Raw genomic sequence first — 17439 nt, 5'->3', positions numbered from 1 at the left:
ACAACGAAAAGTCAGTGAAAGTTCTATCTCCTCTGCTTCCCATCATTTCTGGTGTATTGTTCACGTTCTCTTTGTGAAGTCTCTGAGGGTATAAGAATTAGAAGAGTTTCGAGAGATATGAGACAAATGGGAGAATGTATGATATCTGATCGGCATGAATGAGTTTGATTTGATTCGATTTGATTGATTTACTGTCACATGTGCAGAAATACTGTGAAAAGTGTTGTTTATGAGCAGAACAGGCAGATCACACGAAATAAGGAGGTGCAGAACAAATGATTTAAACAGAGGCATGCAGATCACATTTCACAGGGTGTACAAGATCGATCAGTGTTAGAAAGATCAGCATTAGTTGAGTCAAGCGAGCACATCCAGTCGTCTAATAACAGCTCGGCGGAAGCTGTTTTTGAACCTGCTGGTGTGTGCGTGTCAGACTTCTGCACCTTCTCTCTGACGGAAGAAGTTGAAGGGGATCATTACCGGTGTGGGAGCAGTCCGATGTAGTCCAAAGTGAGAGGTTTGGCTCATGCAATGGCCTGGGTCGTCAGGATGACAAACTGGGATGAGGGAGCATATTATGCAGATAATAAATTGAGGGTATGAATAGCAATTTCTCTTTTTGTTTCAGATTTACAGTGTCCGCAGTTATTTTGGTTTTGTTTAGCCCATTCTCCAGCCTATTAGACCGAAGGAGGCCACTCAGAGCTTGAGACGATGGCCTGGTTAAATTATCACTGGACTGTCAAACCAGAGACTCAAATAATTTTATGGGGACTCGGACACAGCAGATGGTGGTATTTGAACTCAATAAAAGTCTAGAATTAAAGAGGCTAATGATGACCGATTGTTGGTTCACTCATACCCTTCAGAGAGGGAAACAGCCATACTTACCCGGTCAGTACTACATGCGACTCCAGACCCACAACAATGTGCTTTACACTTACCTGCCCCCTAGGCAATTAGGGATGGGCTATAAATGATGGTGCTAGCCAGCGACGCCCTCAGACGCTGAATGAAGAAAAACAAAGACCCTCTTGAAACTGTAACAGAGGAATTTGAGGAGACAATTTAACTCATTTTGAGATGGCAGATGGGAACAACAGATGTCCATTCATCCCCTCTCATGTGAGGACAACAAAAGTAGATGGGCATTACGTCAGTCCACACTATTGCAGTTGTAAAATCCGAGGCAAATGGGAAAGGGAAAGTATGAGGATTGGGAATTTGTGTTAGGTTCAATGACCTCACAGTAAGGATTGAGATTAAGGAATATTTGGTGAGGTGGAGAGAAGTGATACTGGAAGGCAATACAACAGGGAGGCAAATAATTGTGTCAATGAACAGAGTGAGAGAAAGACTCAATGTTGACTTCTGGGAATTTGAAGGGATGAGGCCATTTGTTGGTAGCTCATCTGAAGGCAAGGCTCCTTGCTCAAGATTTGGAGATGACATTGTTGGACTAGGGTGTACAAAGATGAAAAACATACAACACTAGATTAAAGTCCAGCAGGTTTAATTGGAAGCACTAGCATTCAGAGGGCCGCTCCTTCATCAAGTGGTTATCTGTTGGAATATAACCTGATGTTGTGTGATTTTGAACTCCTTGCTCAACACTGACTAAGGCTGGAAATAATCGCTATTAGAGTCATAGAGATGTACAGCATGGAAACTCGTCCAACTCGTTCAAGCCGACCAGATACCCCAAACCAATCTATTCCTACTTGCAATCACCCCGCACAGATCCCTCCAAACCTTTCCTATTCATATACCCACCCAGATGCTGTTTAAATGTTACACTTGTACGAGTCTCCACCACTTCACCTGGCAGCCCATTCCATACACGCACCACTGTTTGAGTGACAAAGTTGTCCTGAAGGTCTCTTTTATATCTTTCCTCTCTCACCCTAAATCTATGCCCTCTAGTTCTGAACTCCCCCACCTCAGAGAAAAGATCTTGTCTATTTACACTATCCAAGGACCTCATGATTTTATAAACCTCTATAAGTATTATTAAATTAAATGCCATCTGCCTCTCCTCAGTCCATTGGCTCATCTCATCAAGATCTTGTTGTGATTTGAGGTGGCCTTCTTCATTGACCACTGCACATTCAATTTTTTTATCATCTGCAAACGTCCTATGTATACCTCGTAAGTTCACATCCAAATCATTTATATTAATGACGAAAAGTAGTGGACCCAGCACCGATATTTGTGGAACTTCATAGGATTGCCATCTGAAAAACAACCTCACCAAATATTCCTTATTACCAATCCTCACAATGAGGTTATTGAACCACCACCCTCTGTTTTCTACCTTTGAGCCAATTCTGTATCCAAATGGCTAGTTCTTCTTGTATTTCATGAGATCTAACCTTGCTTACCAGTCTCCCATGGGGAACCTTGTCAAATGCCTTACTGACGTGCATATAGTTCACGTACACTGCTCTGCCCTCATTTACACTTTGACACTTCTTCAAAAAAATCAATCAATTTTGAGACGTTTTCCCACGCACAACTCCATGTTAGCGATCCCTAATCAGTCCTTGCATTTCCAAAAACAAGTGAATCCTGCCCCTCAGGATTCCCTCCAACAAGTTGCCCACCACTGACGCAAGGCTCACTGAGCTATAGTTCCCTGTAATGTCCTTACCAACGTTCTTAAACCTTGTCATCACGCCAGCCCGCCTCCAGTCTTCTGGCACCTCACCTGTGACTAGTGATGATGTAAATATCTCAGCAAGAGCCCCAGCAATCACTTCCCTAGCATCTCATAGAGTTCTGTGGGAAAAACCTGACCAGGCTCGGGGGATTTATCCACGTTTATGCGTTTAAGACGTCCAGCACTTCTTCCCATGCAATATGGACATTCTTCAAGATGTCACCATCTATTTCCCCACATCTGATACCTTCCACGTCCTTTTTCACAGCAAGCATTGTTTAGTATCTCCCCATCTCCTGCGGCTCTACAGAATGGCCGCCTTACTGACGCTGAGGTGCACTATTTCCTCCCTAGTTGCCCTTTTGTCGTCAATGTATTTGTAAAAACACCTTGGATTCTCCGTAAATCTATTTCCCAAAGCAGTCTCATGTCCCCTTTTTTTCCCTCCTGATCTCTCTCTGAAATGTACACTTACTGCCTTTATACTTTTCTGAGGGGTCGCTCGATTTATGTTGACTCTACTAGGCATATGCTTCGTATTTTTCTTAACCAAAACCCTCAATTTGTTTAGTCATCCAGTATTACCTGTAACTACCAGACTTTCCTTTCACCCTAACAAAAATATACTTTCGCTGGACTCCCGTGATCTGATTTCTGAAGGCTTCCCATTTTCCAGCCGTCGTTTTATCTGCAAACATCTGCCCACAATCAGTCTTTGAAAGTTCTTGCCGAATACCGTCAAAATTAGCTTTCCTCCAATTTAGAACGTCAACTTTTAGATCTGGCCTATCTTTTTCCATCACTATTTTAAAACTAAGAGAATTCTGATCGCTGGCCACAAAGTACTCCCCCACTGACACCTCAGTCACCTGCCCTGCCTTATTTCCCAAGCGTAGGTCAAGCTTTGCACCATCTCGAGTAGGTATATCCACAGACTGAATCAGAAACTTTTCTTGCACATGCTTAACAAGTTCCTTTCCATTTAAACCCTTAACACAATGGCAGTCTCAGTCTATGTTTGGAAAGTTAAAGTCCCCGACCACAACCACTCCGTTATTCTTTGAGATAATTGAGATCTCCTTAAAAATATGTTTCTTAATTTACCTCTGACTATTAGGGTTCTTCAATACAATCCCAATAAGGTGATCATCCCTTTCTAATTTCTCAGTTCCTCCCAAATAACTTCCCTGGATGTATTTTCGGGAATATCCACGCTCAGTACAGCTGCAATGCTAGCCCTTATTCCAACGCCACTCTTCCTCCTCTCTTGCCTCCCGTCTGTCCTTCCTGTAGCATTTGTGCCATGGAAACTTAGCTGTCAGTCGTGACCATCCCTAAGCCATGTTTCTGTAATTGCTACCATATCCCAGTCCCATGTTCCTAACCATGCCCTAACTTCGTCTGCCTTCCCTGTTGGTCTCCTTACATTGAAATAAATGGAGTTTATTATATTAGTCCTACCTTCTTCTCTGCTTTGTCCCTGCCTGCTCTGAGTGCTTGGATCGCTTCTTTTCTCAACTGTGCCAGTCTCAGATTGACCTCTTTCCTCACTATCTCTCTGGGTCCTACCCCACCCAGACCTGAATAGTTTATTTCCTCCTGAGCAGCTCTTGAAAATCTCCCTGCCAGTATATTAGTCCCCTTCCAGTTTAGATGCAATCCGCCCTTCGTGAACAGGTCAGTTCTACCCCAAAAGGAATTCCAATAATCCAAAAATGTGAATCCTTCTCCCATACACCAACTGCTCAGCCGTGCATTCATCTGTTCTATTCTCCTATTTCTACTCTCGCTAGCTCGGAGTATTGGGAGTAAGCTAAATATTACGACGACTTCCTTTTTAAATTCCTGCCTAAATCTCTGTATTATCCCTTCAGAATCTCAGCATTTTCCCTTCCAATGTCATTGGTTCCAATGTGCACAATGATATCCTGCTGGACCGTCTCCCCGTTGAGAACATGCTGCATCCTCTTTGAGACATCCTTGATCCTGGCACCAGGGAAGCAACACAACGTTCTGATTTTTCGCTGCTAGCCACAGTAACGCCTGCCTGTGCCTCTGACTACAGAGTCCCCTAACACACTTCTTGGAACCTGATGCACCCGGTCTCAATACCAGAATCTTGGTTGTTTGTGCTACTTTCCCCTGAGAAATCATCACTACCTATATTTTCCAAGAGCGCATACTTGTTGGAAACGGGGATAGCCACAGAAGCCTCCTGCACTGCCTTCCTATCTCTCTTACCTTTCCTAGAGTTAATCCATCTATGTGACTGTATCTGTGACTCTTCTCCCTTCCTATAACTGCAATCCATCACACACCCTTGCCCTTGTGAGTTTCTCATTGCCTCTAACTGTGACTCCAACTGTTCCATTTGATCTGATAGGATTCGCAACCAAAGGCATGTATTGCAGATATAATCTCCAGTAACACGTAAAACTCTCTCTGAACTCGCACATCAGACAAGAGGAGCATACAGCTCTACTAAGGGCCAGTTTTGTTTCTTCAATCTTGTTTGATTAAAAAAAAACTCCTCCAGGCTAACTTCATACTTACGTCTTATGTTTTTAAGTTTAATCAAGAGGTGTACCTTAATAAAACATATAATGAAGAATGAATCCACTGTAGTCAGTACTGCAGACTCCCCAAGGCCACACTTAAAACTCCTCACTTTTATGTCTCTGTGGTATGACCTCTCCAAAACAGGTTCCTCCACAATTAGTTGTGAACTTCACTGTGTGTTAATTTTCCTAGATATACTCCTATGACCAGCGATACATGAATTCAAACAACGAAGGCAGTAACTGTGCAGTTTCACTGCTGTGCAGTTAGCAATGTGGGTTTCTTTCTCTGTCTCTCTCCCACACTGACCTCACCAAGTGTTTCCTTTGCCTGTTCCTCTCTATTTTAAAGTTGTTTTGACATTTTTTTATCCCAAAGTTCAACAACAATGCAACAACATGCAAAACAGTTATTGCTGGTCCTGGAATTTGAGGAAATCAGCTCCAACACCTGAAATATCTCAAAAAATGAAAAGCCTGTAACAGCCAGACGTGTTTTCCGTCCTCCATCTTGGATTACTTAAGAAACGTGGATATGAAATGCAATAAGTATTGACGCAGCAATACAACAGGCAAATGTCAAAGTCATTTGGCAGAAACATTCATCTTCAGAACTTTCCAACAAGCACCAAGACATGACTTGTCTGGTGGTGAGAAGGGGATTACTTGTGAGGTCCTTCATGTCCACCTGCACTCTTCCCACCAGCTCACTCTGTCGTCGAAGTGGCTGCATGAGCACAGAGACTGTCACACATTGCCTGCTGCAATGTGCTTTTGCAAAGGAATTCTCGAATAATCTACCATTCTTTCTTTTGTTTGAAGTGCGTTTGGAGCATCTCCGTGGCGCACGATTCTGTGTTGTTCGGTCTCTGACCTTCGAGACAGGTCAAGAAACCATCACTAATGCCTTGAGGACTAACAGCTCGGTGAAAGACGCACATTGCTCTGCTTATAATTGATTGGGCTACCAGAGCAAGGAGTTGACCTTGAACAAATGTGGCAGACTGTCACAAAGTTCAGGACCACGTGCTCAGGGATGCAGCAAAGCTCGGGCTGTTTCAGCCAAAGCAGAATAGATTTTAGATTTAGATTAGATTACAGTGTGGAAACAGGCCCTTCGGCCCAACAAGTCCACACCGATCCGCCGAAGCGAAACCCACCTATCCCCCTACATTTACCCCTACATTTACCCCTTACCTAACACTACAGGCAATTTAGTATGGCCAATTCAACTGACCCTGCACATTTTTGGAAACCGGAGCACCCGGACGAAGCCCACGCAGACACGGGGAGAACGTGCAAACTCCATACAGTCAGTCGCCTGAGGCGGGAATTGAACCCGGGTCTGTGCCACCGTGCCGCCCACAAATAGGGAAGTACAAATTTCTGAACCCATTATGCTGAAGTTAGATGGGCGTCTGTTTAGTTATCCGACCCTCCTGATGCCTCAATTGAGTGTGCATGTCATCTTGTGTAAGTAATTATATGCCTTTGGTTTGTTTCCTGGATTGAGTCAATATCGTTTTTTTGTTACTTTACATGTTACTGTAAAAAACATACGAAGTGCTTCAGCATCTACATATGAAGTTCTTTTGGAATAACCTATATTTTTGAAGTTAAAGAAAGGAACAATGTCTCATCTATGGTTTGCAGCAGAAATTAGGAATACTATTGGATTCAAGGAGGAGATGGATAAAGTGGTTAGAAACAAATTGTCAAGCCTGGGTTCTGGGAAAAGTTAAGAGTTCAGAAGGAAAAGACGAAAAGATTGGTCAAGACTGGAAAAATCTAACGTGAGAATAAAATTGCAAGGAAAATTTAAAAAGTGACTGTAAAGATTTGTGAAGATATGTGAAGAAAATAAAAATGATTTGTGATGTCAAATGTGAATCAATGAAAATCATATATATGTGAAATTGTAAAAGGAAGGGACAAAAGTAATCGTAGAAAAATTGACCATGTATTGCGGTTCTTTCTTCACAAATGACCTCTCAGAAATATTCCCTAGCCAAGGCTTTAGTTAAAGGGTGGAATTCAAGGAAATCCATTATGAAAAAAAAATTGGAGAAATTAATGGGTCTAAATGCTGACAAATCACTAGGGCGTAATACTTTCCTACCCCATAGTGCTAAAGATAGTGCCCTGGGAAATTTTGGATTCTGATAATCATCTTGCAAAATTCTGTGGAATCTGGAACAATTCTGATGACTTGGAGGATAGTAAGAGTAACTGCCCTATTTTAAAAAAAAAGGGAGTGAGAGAGCTAAATAGAGAATGACAAAGCAGTTAGCTGAACAGGAGTGGGCGGCACAGTGGCACAGTGGTTAGCACTGCTGCCTCACAGCGCCAGAGACCCGGGTTCAATTCCCGCCTCAGGCGACTGACTGTGTGGAGTTTGCACCTTCTCCCCGTGTCGGCGTGGGTTTCCTCCGGGTGCTTCGGTTTCCTCCCACAGTCCAAAGATGTGCAGGTCAGGTAAATTGCCCGTAGTGTTAGGTAAGGGGTAAATGCAGGGGTATGGGTGGGTTGCGCTTCGGCGGTTCAGTGTGGACGTGTTGGGCCGAAGGGCCTGTTTCCACACTGTAAGTAAGCTAATGCCAGAGTCAGTGATCAAAGACAGAAGACAACCCAATAAGCAAGCATGAAAAGAATGAGACGGAAACAGAAACAGAAATATATCAAATTCACACGACCACCGTCATCTCCCTCACACGCAGTGAAGTATGGGCGCACACTCACACACTGTTATGACACGAGGTAAACCAGCAACATCGAAAGATTCACCTCGTGCTAAAATACTTTAAAATTTGGTAGGCAGAGAATTATCCCAAAAGTCACTACATTAAGTAAAAATTAACAACGTTATTCTTTATATCTAACAGAGAATATTAACTAATAACTATTTACTATTCCTTCCTCTTAAGCCTATGTTTTATCTCCGCTTCTACAATGTTGATCTGATTAAAAAGTCCGATTACAATTTTGAAAAAAAAAGTTTCAAAACCAATCAGCATTACCGAGTTTCCTCTGTAGATTTTTCTGTTTTCTTTTCTGCTTCTCAGGGATTCTGCTTCGCAGGAGTTTGCTAGACAAAGGTACCTTTTAGAAAGCAGTTCCGCTGGCGGTCTGTACTAGTTGGTGGCTTGCTGCTCTTTGACACTCTGGCTAACTGTGCAAACTATCTGATATGTATACCCCGAAACATCGCATCATTTAATTGATTTTAATATTGTCAAAATACTAAATTCAAACTTGATTGAGTTTGCTATGCTGGGCATAATTGGAATTTGTTTCTGTCTCAGCAACACATCCACTGCCAGCTGTTCGACCAAAGGGTACATTTTAAATCTTACAGCACTCTGTGTGCTTGATAAGTCCTTGCCAACCTCAACTCTATTGAAGGTATAATGTATCCACAACGTCAAAACACCTCCCCTTTAGAAAAAAGTCCATCATAAACAAAAGATGCCTTCTATTTTCGATGCTTTAAACACATGAACGTAACATACAGATAACTGAAATCAAAGTTCATTTTAACTGTTTTATATATATATATATATATATATATATATATATATATATATATATATATGTACCATTGTATAAATGCAAATCTAATCTAAATTTTATCCGTTAAATCTGCGATAATGAATCTTCAATGACATTCTTCAGACCCGCAGCATGTATACATCTTAAACTAAATGTCTGCAAATACGACTCCAATGACATAGTCTCATATTATTCTCATTAAAGCGTTATAAGAAAGCAAATGGATTTTGATGTATGTACATAATCATTTCCGACACATTGTTCATGACATACACATTAAAATGTTGTTATGCGTGCACCAAACTCAATACTTCTTTCCGGATTTTGACGTATTTCCTCGGGTGGATGTTGAGTTTCTTTGAAAAGTAACCAACTGACAGTTCAAACCCATCATCAACATCCTGCAGCAATACAGCTCCAACGCCTATGTCACCAGCATTGACGACAATGTTAATAAGATTCGAAATGTTTGCTGTAGCTAAAACTGGTTGGTTATCAATACTACTTTCAAATGGTCGAATGCCTACTGGCGTTGTTTTGACTCCCGAAACTTTGTGTTCTTCGTCACGAAATTGGTTAACAGTAAAATTACACTGTAAAAACAGGGAACAAACTTCTGATAGAATCCGCTGAGACCGAAGAACTGAAGCACATCTTTCTCCGAGATTGCTCGTGGAAATTCATCGATGGACTTCATCGTTGCGTTCCGTGGGGTCAACCTTCCATATCGATGTTAGGACCCAAGAACTTCACCTGTGCTTTTGCACTTGGGATTTGTTTAAGTTTGTTACCAGCTTTATTTCTCGTAGTCGTTCGAAAAGCTCTGCCAACTGAAGCATGTGATCGTTCTCGAACTTATTAAAGATCATTACATCATCCAAATACACTGTACAGTTTGTTAACCCCGCCACAACTTGTTTCAGGAGTCCTTAGGATCCGGCGGGTGTGTTATTCTTTCCGAAGTGCATCACTTTGAGTTGATATACCCACTTCAGGTGACAAACGCAGAAATTTCTTTCACCACCTCTGATAAAGGTACATAGAACATAGAACATAGAACAATACAACGCAGAACAGGCCCTTCGGCCCTCGATGTTACGCTAACCTCTGAACTATTCTCAGGTCTCCCCCCGACACTATCCCAAAGTCATCCATGTGCTTATCGAAGGATTGTTTAAATCTCCCTCATGTGGCTTAGTTGACTATATGAGCAGGTCGTTCATTCCACGCCCTTGGCACTCTCTGCGTAAAGAACCTGCCTCTGACATCTGTCTTTAATCTATCACCCCGCAATTTGCAGTTAGGCCCTCTCGTTCACGCTGCAGTAGTAATCCAAGGAAAAAGACTTTCACTGACTCCTCTATCCAGTCCCCTGATCATCTTGTATGTCTCTATCAAATCCCCTCTTAGCCTTCTTCTTGCCAATGAGAAGAGGTTCAAGTCTCTCAACCTTTCCTGATAAGACCTTCCCTCTAGACCAGGCAGCATCTGGTAAATCTCCTCTGCACCTTTTCCAATACTTCCACATCCTTCCCGAAATATTGAGACCAGAACTGTACACAATATTCCAAGTATGGCCGCACCAGCGTTTTGGATAGTTGCAGCATGATATTGCGGCTCAGGAACTCAATCCCTCTACCATTGAAACCTAACACACTGTATGCCTTCATAACAGCACTATCCATTAGGTGGCAACTTTTAGGGATTTATGTACAGCGACTTCAAGATCCCGCTGTGCATTCACACTACCAAGAATCTTTCCACTGACCCAGTACTCTGCCTTCTGTTATTCTTCCCAAAGTGCATCACCTCACATTTAGCTGCATTGAACTCCATTTGCTACATCTCAGTCCAATTCTACAGTTTGTCCAAGTACCCCTGCAACCTGTAACTCTCTTCCACACTGTCCACTACTCCACCAACGTTAGTGTCGTCTGCAAATTTTCTAATTCATCCACCTATCCCTACGTCTAAGTCACTTATAAAAATGAAAAAAGCAGCACTGGTCCCAAAACAGATCCTTGTGGCACACCACTAGTAACGGGACTCCAGGCTGAATATTGTCTATCAATCCACCACTCGCTGCCTTCTTTTAGAAAGCTAGTTTCTAATCCAAACTGCTAAATCACTTTCAATTCCATGACTGTGCATTTTCACCAACAGCCTACAATGTGGAACCTTTTCAAACGTTTTACTGAAGTCCATGTATACCACGTCAACTGCTCTACCCTCATCTACATGCTTGGTCACCTTCTCAAAAAAACTCAATGATGTTTGTGAGACTCGACCTACTCTGAAGAAACCATGTTGACTATCTGAAATCAAATTGCTGTTTGCTAGATGATTATAAACATTATCTCTTATAATCCTTTGCAGAACCTTTCCTACAACAGAAGTAAGGCTCACTTGTCTATAATACATGGCACATAACCGTAACTATGCCCGAAGTCAAACTTGGTGTCATTTTCTAAATTCCTGTCATTTTATCTCTAATTAATTTTTTCGGACATTTCACTTCAGTCCGAATGTTAAATCGGAGGTACTGAACTGAGTAGATTTGATTGGGCATCTCAAATGGCAAACAGTATGAATGTGATACCTTTATGCCAACCATTCAGCTAGTCTGGACAGTATGCTCTCAATATGGTCTCAGGGTCCGATGCAATATTTCTTAAACACCCTGGGATTCAGGACGATACACACTGCATTTAAAATGCTGTAGACTTAAGATATCCATAACATCATTAAACAGCCTAGCAATAAAATTTGAGCCTTGGTCCAACTAAATCTCTCTGGGTAGCCCATACCTTGTGAAGAAAGCTACCAACTTCTCTACTACCTTTTTTGCCTTGCTACTCCGTAACGGAATTGGCTCCGGAAATCAGGCAGAAACAGCCATTACGTGTAAAAAGTACTGGTTCCCACTCTTAGTTCTTGCGTGAGGACTGACGCAATTAATTGTAACCCGCATGAAACTTTCTTCAAATATGGGAATTAGCTGGTTTTATTTCACCCTCTCCCTAACCTACAATTTGGCTTATATGATACATATGGCAAACGTTAAAAACTCCCTTGTTCATTCCATGCCAATAAACATGTTTTGGTATCTTAGCCGGAGACTTTTGTACGCCTACGTGACCTCCTACATGGAGTTATTGTGCTACACGTAACACGTCCTGTCTGTATGTTACCGGCAAAACAATCTGGTGCACTTCGGCCCATTTCTCCTCTGCACGAAATTGCCGTGGTCTCCATTTCCGTCTGAGGGTTCTACCTTTCACATAATAAACTTCAGGAATACTCTCTGCCTCCTGTTTGGTGTACGCATCCACATATATATCTGTTAATATCTTGAATTTTTGATGTATGTCCCTTAACGTACCAGGACGAAACATTTCTGTCTGACCATCCACCTGTTCAGGTCTTTCCCGCACCACTACGTCAAGCAGGGTGTCCTGTAACTGAACCTCAAAGATTTCATCTTTCTCTTTAGATTTTGCTTCATGCTGTGACTTATGAAAGTGGGATCTGATTACCACACAGTCTGGAAAAATACCTGTTATTTCTGTTTTAATTCCTCATTTTCTTGGTCTACTTTGGGCTTCTCCACAACAAGGAGTGTTATTCCCACCTTGGACCCTGTTAAATCGTTCCCAAGAACAAACGGATTGACACTCTCTCAATCCCTCCCACTGATATTCCCCAGTCTTGAATTGGGACTCAACCAGATCTTGTATGTGCGATATTACATCGGTGGCACAGTGGTTAGATCTACTGCCTCGCAGTGCCACAAACCGCGGTTCGATTCCGACTTCAGGCCATTGGTTGTGTGCCATTTGCACATTCTCCCAGTGTCTTCGTGGGTTTCCTCCCAGATTGCAGGTTAGATAAATTGGCTGTTCTAATTTGCCTATAGAGCTTATTCGTGGGAAAGTGCTGATTGATTGTGCACAATGTAGGGTTTCTAGTGTGCAAGCAGACTGCAATGTCCCTCCAAAGTGCGACCTACCCTATCCCTGAAGCCCGGAAATTTGGGGTGGCACGGTGCCTCAGTGGTTAGCACCGTTGCCTCACAGCACCAGGGATACAGGTTCGATTTTAATCTATTCCACCAATTACAACACTCTCGGGTAACAGATTAGAAAGAGTGCAAATTCGCTCATTTTTTTTTTATCAGCTACTGGTTAGAGCCTGTATCTCTAAAAAGTGTAAATTCTAGTCATTCTCCCTCTGTTTATTTTCTGAATGAACTTTACCCACAGGTCCGATTTCTTTGTAGAGATCAGGTACTAACTTCATACCCAGACAGTGCCTCAGCAGTGCACGTTCCTGCCACTCAATGACTCTTCTTGGGGTTTACTTTACTACCTTCATTAACGACACTGGCTTAACTTCTTTTACCACATCTTACCCCACTGTGCCTTTCTATAATTACCGGCACTGTAAGCATTAGTAACTCACTTTACCTCAGTGGAAAGACCTGAGGCCTTTCACCCGCTTTCCAACCTCGTGGACTTCTTTTATTTAATCTGTTGTTAAACTGTTACCAGTGTTCTTTCCTCATTGTTTCGTACCGTAGGGTCACCTCTTTTTTCCCCAACTTCTATCACTCACAGGATTAAAGTCTGGCCGAAAGCTTGACTTATGCACCAAACTGTATTCATCTGCTAATCCTTCTGCCCTTCTTACTTCCTGAACGTTCTGTTTCCCCAACGTGAATTCTTACCAACTCTGGTAGTGAGGTTTTAAACTCCTCCTTCGAGCAGGAGTATAATCTCTCTTCGAGCCCCAAAAGTTCTGTCATTCTTTAAAGCACGCTCCCATCTATCAAACTGATGATGTTTAATTCTTTTGAACTCAACATAGGTCTGACCTGGTTCCTTCTTTATGTTTATCAACCGCTGTCTATATGTATCTGGAACCAATTCCTATGTACCTAAAGTAAACTGTTTGACGTCTTCATAATATCTTGACCCTTCATCTGAGAGCGTTGCAATTGCCTCACTAGCTCTGCCTACCATTTTAGTCCGAACTAGTATTACCCAGAAATCTTCAGACCACTCTACCTCACTAGCCATTTTTAAAAACTACATAAACAAGGCTTCAACATCTTTCTCATCAAAATGCTGCAGAGATTTAACATATTTGTATGTATCACTTACTTCTCTTTTCATCCCAATCCTGTTAACTTGATTTTGCTGACCAAGGCACAACTTCTCAAGTTCAAATTCTCTCTCTTTGTTTCTCTTTTTCTTCAATCTCTCTTTGCTTAGCTAAATATCTTCTCTCTCTCTCTTTCCTCTCTCTCTCTTTCCTCTCTGTCTCTTTTCTCTCGTCTCTCTCTTTCACTTTCTCTACCCTTCGTGTATCTTCTAAATCCATTTTCCTCAATTCTTATTTACGTTTTTCCACTGCACTGTCTGTTTCTCCATGTTTGAATAATTCATTTACAATTACAGCTTTTCTTTTTTCCTTGTTTAAACCCAACTCCAACTTCTTGCTAATTCTGAAGTTATGGCCATCTCCTTTCCTTTTAAACTTTCTTGGCAACTTTGAGGAAGACCTTCAAATCACAGAAGCTCTTTAGCAATTTTCAGAGCGATTTCTTTCACTTGTAATTTAATCAACCACAAATCATCGAAGTTAAAAAAATTGCCTCACCTACATTTTATTTAAAGATCTAGGGCACTAATCTGCAAGTTTTGAAATCTCCTCGGCTTTTTCGTACCCCAAATCTAATCAAATCTGTCTAACATTGTTCAAATCTCGGACGAAATTCCCCAAAAGGGGCAAACCTCCGCTACTTTAAACTAAAAACACAGAAATGTTCTACCACGTGCTGTACTCTGCGAAAATACACATCTGTCCAAACCACAAATCTGTCCAAACCTCAGACTTGATCTATCTAAACCTGTTCGGACCACTAATCCGAGACCCTAACTACTCAAATCCCGGACGAGTGCCCAAACCGATGTGAAATCGGGTAAACACTTCTGCTGATTTAAACTAGCAACACAGAAAAGATTCACCCCGTGCTGTAATCTGTTAAAATTTGAAAGACAAATTACTATCCCGAAAGTCAGTATTTGATGTAAAAAATAACAATTTTATTCTTTAAATCGAACAGAAAATATTAACTGACAACAATTTACAACACCTTTCTCTTTAACCTATCATTTACCACACTGTCTACAATACTGGTCTGATAAAAAAAAAATGTCCCGCTTTCGATTTAAAACAAAATCACATTTCAAAACCAATCAGCTTTGCTGAGTTTCCTCAGTAGATTATTTTTGTCTTCTTTTCTGCTTCTTAGGGATTGTGCTACACGGGACTTTGATAGATGAAGTTACCCTTTGGAGAGCAGTTCTTTTGGCAATCTGTGCTAGTTGGTGGCTTGCTGCCTTTTGCCACTCTGACTAACCGTTCAAACTGTCTGATACTTAAACCGTGAAACATTGAATCATTTAATTGGTTTGAACATTATCAAAATACTGCATTCAAACTTGATTGGAATTTGTTATTTTGAGGCATAACTTAAACTGAATTCGAATTTCAATTTGTTTTTGTATCATAGCAACAGCCAGCTGTTTGACACAGTGTTACATTTTCCATTTTCCAGTACACTGGAAAAGTCTTCACTAAGTCCTTGTCAGCCTTTCAGATCCCTTATAGACACAGTAGACCTACAACTTCATACATGCAGACAGAAAGCAATTCATAATGGGAATTACAGAAATGGACTTATGCACACAACGGGAACGCATATACATTCGCACACATAGAAGTACAGTCATTCTTTGATAGAGGAAACCATCTATACAGAGACAATGAATCATTCAGGCATCCTAATGTCTGGAAATGAAATCACATTAAGAGACATTAGACACCAATGTGCAAGGACTTACAGAAATATTGTGATACACTCACATGGCCACACCCAAATACAGTTACAGAACTATACACAAAAGTAGATACTGTCATAGAGCGACAGTTATAAACAAATCCAAACACACACATACAGAGGCACGGAGAGATCCTGCTTGGACACAGAAAGATCTGAACACACAGACAGACAGCTAACCACAGTCTTAGCCATACACTCATCTACTTGATCAGGAACACAGCCAGGCAATGAAACACCCTGCACTACAGCAATACACCCGGCACACACACACACAAGGTTATAGAAATATCATGACATATTGACAGTGACACATGCACATGTACACACATGCAGACACAGATAGACACAGACACATACAAAACCATAAATGTGGAACAACACAGACATAAAGACAGCACATCGACAAAAAGAGTACAAACACACATCTCCAAAACACACACAGGCACCAATTGCACAGGCACATTAACAGATATCCACGCAAAACACTGTCTGTCAAAGAAACACTCGTGCAGACTGAATAATATATCCAAATACATAAAGACCACAGTATGTCGTAACCAAAACGCATCAAAAAACAAACTCACGCACAAATGCAGAAAAATGCTCATACTTTGTCACAAGGGCGTATGAAAAGATAAAAAACAGAGAAGACTTCAACATGCAGGAACATCCACACAAAGGCAATGCATCACAAACATACGCAGACACAGAGAAACTCACACACTGAAAGAGAAATACACACATTCCTCCACAGCCACAGGAATAGAAACGGGGAGGCAAACAATGTTTCGCAGCTGGACAGAGAATGCATTTACAGAATTGTAAATATTGTGTCAAGGTATTGCTGGCAGTGTCTGTGCAGTTTGTTTTCTTTTGCAAAATCACTTCTTGCAGGAGAATCAGTGAATGAAGAGATGAGGAAGGGAAATGTGTCAATGCACATCAGCATATGCTGATCTCAGTCAACGAGTGTCTGACTTAGAGAGTGTAAGAGAAAGAGAAAGGGAGGGAGAGGCAGAGAATTCGACAGCGAGATGATAAGTGTTTGTGTGTGTGTGAGAGAGGGAATTATATCGACAGAGAGGCAAACAGAGGGAGACAGACAGACAGAATAGGAGATAAAATAATAGAGAAAGGGATAGATAAGTGGAGGAAGATAGAGACTCAAAAAGAGAAGGAACGAGAGAGAAAGAGATAGACGGAGTGAGACTGAGGAAACAAATCGAGAGAGAAAAACAGAGAGAGAGAGATGGAGAGCGAGAAAATGAGAAGATAGGGAAAGATACAGAGCAAGAAAACGAGAAGAAAGGGAGAGATGGAGACAGAGACAGTGAGAAAGAAATGCAGAAATCAGAGGAAAATACTCCATTTTGCAAGTCGCCATTTTGTAATGATACCTTGACTTTTAAAGAAGTGAAGAATAGGGAATGCATACACTTGGTTTAAACTAGCAGCAGTCTCTTTCTCAGACAGTTGCTACAATGTAATGACGAAAATGTTGATTGTAACCGAGATATTATCTGCAGTGGCGTAAAAATCATCACGTTAATGGCTTTATTTAACCTATGTGAACAACATTTAATGCATTAATTATCTACTGAGAACCGAATTAAAACAAGAAACATTATATGGTGGGAATTGGAGAAAAACGAGGTTATTAAGCGTGTAAAGGGTATACATTATGTTACCTCTACTAAGAATAAGAGACCTATTATTATCATATTCAGGGATATCTGTCATTGATACCCGGTATTATTAACTATTGA

The 17439-nt window shown here is 41.3% G+C and overlaps 1 pseudogene; it reads right to left on the bottom strand.

Annotated features, from left to right (window-relative positions):
* Positions 1-9053: 9053 nt before the first annotated feature.
* Positions 9054-17439, bottom strand: part of LOC148138418 (NACHT, LRR and PYD domains-containing protein 3-like) — a 106228-nt pseudogene continuing 97842 nt past the window's right edge.

Source organism: Chiloscyllium plagiosum, unplaced genomic scaffold, assembly GCF_037043375.1.
Source record: "Chiloscyllium plagiosum isolate Xiang-an unplaced genomic scaffold, Cpla_swu_hap1 HiC_scaffold_40, whole genome shotgun sequence".
In the NCBI taxonomy this organism is placed as follows: Eukaryota; Metazoa; Chordata; class Chondrichthyes; order Orectolobiformes; family Hemiscylliidae; genus Chiloscyllium; species Chiloscyllium plagiosum.
This window is presented reverse-complemented; position numbering and strand designations above follow the sequence as displayed.